Raw genomic sequence first — 6,000 nt, forward strand, 5'->3', positions numbered from 1 at the left:
ATTGAAAGTTTTTCATTAAAATTCTCTAAATTTTTTATATAAAACATTATATTGGAGAAAACTCACGGACCAACCGTTAAACTGCACTATATCTTTTTTCCACCAGGCTGCGCAAAGAATTTGACATCCTGATCACCGATAGTGGACTTCACCGGGTACAAAACCAAGGCCAATTTGGAAACACAGATAGAAGTCTAACCTAATTGCAAAACTTAGCCAATGAGCCCAACCCAATTGCAAAATTCAAGTTAGTTGTTTGAAGGCCCATTGGCCCAGCCCAAATGGAATCATTTCTTAATTAAATACATTTATGCTTATTGTATGATTTGTTTTATTTTTTAATTTTTATTTCAAGTAAAGAGTATTGATTATTATTTAATATGTGTGTAGAGTCCAGTGTACTTGGTCACCCGATGGCTAAGAATTCATGGTCATTCATTGTTAGATTTGATATCAAGGGTGAAGATTAAAACTATGAAAACACATCTAGTTATTTTTCACCCTTGATATCTAATATCAGGGTGAGTGACTATGTTACCTTATTAGTAGGTGAAAAGGAAACCATTTATGTAAATGCGTATGGGTAATGTTATTTCAACACGTAAACTAACACCTTTTCAAATACGAGCGAATCCTTTTATTATTGATAACTTTAGTAGAGTTATTTATTTGTAAGCACTGCAAAACACTCTTAAAAAAGAAACTTGTGAAATATTATATGCATGTTGAAAGAGTAGTGTTAGGGAGACTAAATTGGAAGACTAAATTTGCAAACTAAATGATGTGTCACTAATAGGAATAAGTACGTTTATTAACGTTTAAGTAATAAACCAATCATCAACTTTCATGTCCTTTAGTTTTTAAAACTTTGTCTCCAAATTTAGTCTCCCAAACATTACTCATGCTAAAGTGAAGTGGTAATCCTACTTCTAATTATTCGTTTTAAATTTCCAACAAGCAAGTTACAACCTCACTTTTGCCATCACAGCTCTTGTTTCCCGCACACAACCACCATTCCTTGTTCCCCTTCCCTCGTTTTGAAGGAAAAAAAAAACTTTAATTTGATTTGAACATGGATGAGAACACAACATCTTGCTTGACATCCCAACAACATTTTAGGAGACCAAAAGAGTAACCAGTAAAAAACGCATTTCTGCACAAACAACTGTCAAATTTTTCTCAACAGAAACAAAAAATAATAATAAATTGTAAAATGGAAATGAATAAAATTACAAATTAAAAATAAAATTGTGATGATCCATCGGGGCAATTGCTGCACGGTGAGTTTGATGATCTAGTGGCCAACCCCCCCTTTAGCCGGACCGGAAAATGCTTTAGCCGTGGTCAACTTCTTGACTTGAGCACTTGGAGAAGAAAGATTTATATGCAGAAACGCATGGGCAGCCCCTCTCCTACTAGGACCAGAGTATGCTTTAACTATCTTCAACCTGTTACTTATTGAACTAGTAGGAGATATCAGCTTATCTACAAGAGACCTCGAGCCTTCGATTTCCATGGCGGATGAGAGGATGAGGAGAAAGATGATTACAGAAAAAATGGAGAAATTCATTTGGAAGGGATGTTTAATGGTGCCAACCATGCCATGCTGCTTCATTTTGTTTTGGTTTATTAAGGCATGCAACACATTGTGCAAGTATATATATAGGATATTGAACAAGAGAGGCAAACCCTAAAACATTGGAAGACTTTTGGACTCTTGTGAAACATGATCTGTTTGTTTATTATATTAATCATTATCTCCCTCCAACCCGATCTTATAACAACCCTAATTTAAATTGTGGAGGCTTGTAGAACCAAAACATGCAAGCCATTGAGTTAGTTAAGTTACTTCCCTTTTTTTTTTTTTTTTGAATTTGGTCGATCGGTACACGTTTCTTCTGTGTTTTTTTTGGGTCATATACAAATAGATTTTCAGTCTTAAAAAATGCACCTTGATTCACATGTTAACATGTTAGGAATAACGTTGCAACTAATAGGGTGAGATTTTTATGAAAAAATCTTGATACAATTAGAAGTAGAACCGTTTAATTGAAGTTTGTTTTGTAAGATGACCGATACAAGACTTTTAATATTATTCAACACATTCTTCATATATAAACTCAACGTTTGCCTTCATCTACATAATATATATGAGAGGGTGTGTTGTACAATTCCAAATCCAATAACCTTAATATATAATCAATCAGTTGATCTGGTGGATCAATACTAGAGATATAATCTAAACCAACTTGTAGGTTATATCATTATTAATGCTCGTTTGAGGTTCTATAATATGTATGGTTTCTGATTATTATACATATTAGCACGTATCAATTCCGGCTGGTTCACTATAAAATATGAACAAGGTATAACACGAGCTATATCTAATTCATATCTAAATCAGAAAACACAATTTCAACACTGAGTTACAAGATCTTTTCGGATGCATTCATATGGAAGTAAATCGAGATCTCAGTTGCATAAAGTAGAATTATATCTGATCCCGTGAACATATGAATATCCCATGGAGGATGTCAACTGTCAACTGGGCAGATCAGATGCCACCTCAGGCGGCGGTTGCCGGGTATGGTGGCCGTGGTCCTCAATTGCGGTCGCCGTCTTTGCTTGACATATCACATATATGTACGACTCTTTGGTTACAAAGCTCACGAGAGCCCTATTTAACATGCTGCTGATCTTGAGTTAGTTGACCAAAAACACCAAAAACAAAAACATGTTGTTGGAGTTAAAAATATATCAATATTTTCATTCCTTTACATGCCAAATAGGTCATTATTTTATAACCCATATGATACACAACTCATTCCTAAGTCCTAATTAAGTAGTAATTAATATTGTTTTTTTATGACTTCCGTTGTCAAGCTCATGACTCACGAGCAGGGTTGCTGATTTTTCATGGTCTAATTGCTAAGCTGTACACCAAAATAATGAGGAGCCTGATGTGATTAGCAAGCAATGTGTGGTATATTCAAACTTGTCCAGTAGTTAGATCCCAGTTGAGGGTTAAGAATAATTCTGCTGAAATTATAGTTTTCACCAGAATTTATTAATATGCTTGGTTAGGTGACAATCGCTATAATATTGATTTAGGTCGAGAGTAAAATATTCATGTATTGAGTATTAACCTATGATGAAAATAAAATTAATTGACTAAACATAGTTGAGACTTGAGAGTATGAATCTCACATTAGAGAAACAAAAGGCTTTGCGTGTTCATATATAAAGAGTTGAGTTACTTCTCATATTACCAATTTATTTTATGATGCAACCTCAATTTTCTTAAAAATTGAGTTACAAAATTATTTATTAACCTAAATCAAATTTGATATTACTATTAGGATTTTTTTTTGTTAATTTAGTTAACCATGTAGAAGGAATATGTAAATCATCTTATTCGCAGCCATAAAAAACAATTAACTAAGATTAATAGTTTCGATTTTAGCATATATATGGGGGCTTGGGTGAGTAGTGAATATGTGATTAGTGGTAAACATGAGAAACTATTGTATGTCATTGGTAGCAGAATTTTCATCCTCTAATCTCTTTTGTTCGTATTTTTATGCTCTCTATTTTATTGACTACGCAATTATCATGCTCACGGAAGCTTAAATTATATACTCTCTTTTTTTTATTTTTTATTTTTTTTTTCTAATTGAAAAAACCTTAATTAATTTATGTTCTGATACAAGATCCTGTTTGGTGAGATTCTCTTCCTAATTCCATTTTGACGTATTCATCAGGATTATATAGGGTTTGCACACTACCGTTTTAGATAAGTCATCTTTTGTTGGCCTATCTTGTATTGGTTGTTGGAAATTTTGTTCGTTATGGTTGTTATCATGGTCAAAATTAAATTTTATGCCTCTCTTCCTAGATTGTATTTTCTATCTTTTTTAATAAAGCTATCTCATTTTCACTTCCCATGATAATAATGCTGGAGTGAATTGATTTTGTGGTTATAACGGAGAAAAAAAAGAAAAATAAACAACTAATCTAATGATCTGCATTTTATCAATAAATTAAACAAGTGGGTATGCGGGTCATGGCTTGGAAACCAAAATGTCCAACTTTTTGTACACATGCTCAAAAGCTGGACAAAGTCACGGTTCATACCAACTCCTCTTATTCATACTTACCTGTAAAACGGGGAGTGACTTAGAAAATCCACGCAATCAAAGGAGTGTGTTTTTGAAAAGTGGCTCGTTGAAATTCTTGCACATCCTAATTTAAGTATGCTTTGAAAAAAAGAAAACACACCTAATATGGCACATACGTAACCCTCTTTTTAAAGCATTTTAGCCAACCTTGATTTCGGAAAATCACTGTTCCCTGCTCTCCCCTTTGTCCCCACTACACACATCACCGTCTTATCTTTTATTTTCGAAGTAATATTTTCCACCGTCACATTTGCATGAGGTGTTATCAATTCATCATTTACCATGTATATCTCTTTATTAATATTATATAATAAGTTTATGAAGTATTGATAATCGTATTGTGCGTCTATATATACTATAATACATGAGTTAATAACACTAGATAATGTTACGACTTGTGAAGAAATGTGATACATCGGATGTTCACCAAATCTTGCATTCATGGAATTATAAGGAGTTGGACTAATTTTAGTAATGCTAATTGGTTTTTCATTGAAACCAACTTTTTTGATCGTATATCAAAGTGCATGTTGGCCCATTTGCGAAACTCAACGACCGCACGTTATTCACGTCACCTAATCTGTATTCTCCGCGTCTTAAGCTTAAAATTTCTCATGACATGAGGGTGCATGTGAGGGTTTACCTAACTTCATATGCATGCCCTTTCAAGCTATTATCTAGATTACCAATTAATTTATGATGTAATCTCAATTTTGCTTCACGACGATCATTGTCTGAGTCGACTGTTCAACAAAGAAAATGGATTTCATAAAAATTAGATATACGTCATACATGCCATGTCTAAACAAACACTGCTTTTAATTGTCCCTCTCAAATTGGCTGTCCTGCATTTTTATGTACAAAAATAGAAATTAGAATAAAAAAAGACAGCGTTACAGATGTAACAACACACGCGTTAGATTGATCATAGACGACGACCAGGGTGTGAACCTTTTAGGATATCGAACGTGACCATGCAAAAGGCTCCTACTAAAAAACACAGACACACTCAAAAGGATTTTTAGACCAACAAACATTTTCTTGCTCTTTTCGTTTGGAAATATTAAAGTCAAATTCCAACAGCACAAACGAACCAGAAATTTCAACGTAAAAGCTCACCTCCCTCGCCTTGCTCGCCACTCCATTCCACACACACAAGTAAACTAGCTATAACGAAAAAATTAAAAAAAAAATACAGGAAAACAAGGGAAAGTCAAACATCTTCTTGTTTGACCCCACTACTTGAATGGCTAAGCCACACCGTCATCAGCAACTAAATTTCTTGTATATATACAAGTGGCTACCTTCCTTTTCGACACAACAAAATAATTAACCAACCAGGAAATTGAAGAGAAAATATTGTGTGTTTTGTTAGTTGAAGATGTCAATGAAGAATTCGGCAAGTTCCAGGTGCGTGTGGGTTGTGATGGGGCTCATGGTGCTGATTGTGTCCTCGCAGTTTTCTCAAGTGGATTGCCGAACCCTAAAATCAAGGACGGCGAGCGATAATGCCACTACCACTCGTGGCGGATGCAAAGGTGGTGATGGGGCTGAGAAGGCAGGAGGAGGAATGGCTACCTTTGCTGTTTCTTCTAACTACAACTCGAGCAGCAGTACGGATCGTCGTCCTTCGATGAGGAACTTGGCCTTTAGATTGGCCTCTGGACCTAGCAAAAAAGGCCCTGGCCATTAGCTTAATGAATCCCTGCCTCTCTCCTCTCTTTCTCTCATTCTTTTGTTTGATATTTATTATATGTTCACGCTGCACAAAGGTGTGACTTTTTGGATCTTATTTTTGATCCGCCTAGGAAATTCACAAATA

Source organism: Pyrus communis, chromosome 15, assembly GCF_041283825.1.
Source record: "Pyrus communis isolate YQ-2024b chromosome 15, ASM4128382v1, whole genome shotgun sequence".
In the NCBI taxonomy this organism is placed as follows: domain Eukaryota; kingdom Viridiplantae; phylum Streptophyta; class Magnoliopsida; order Rosales; family Rosaceae; genus Pyrus; species Pyrus communis.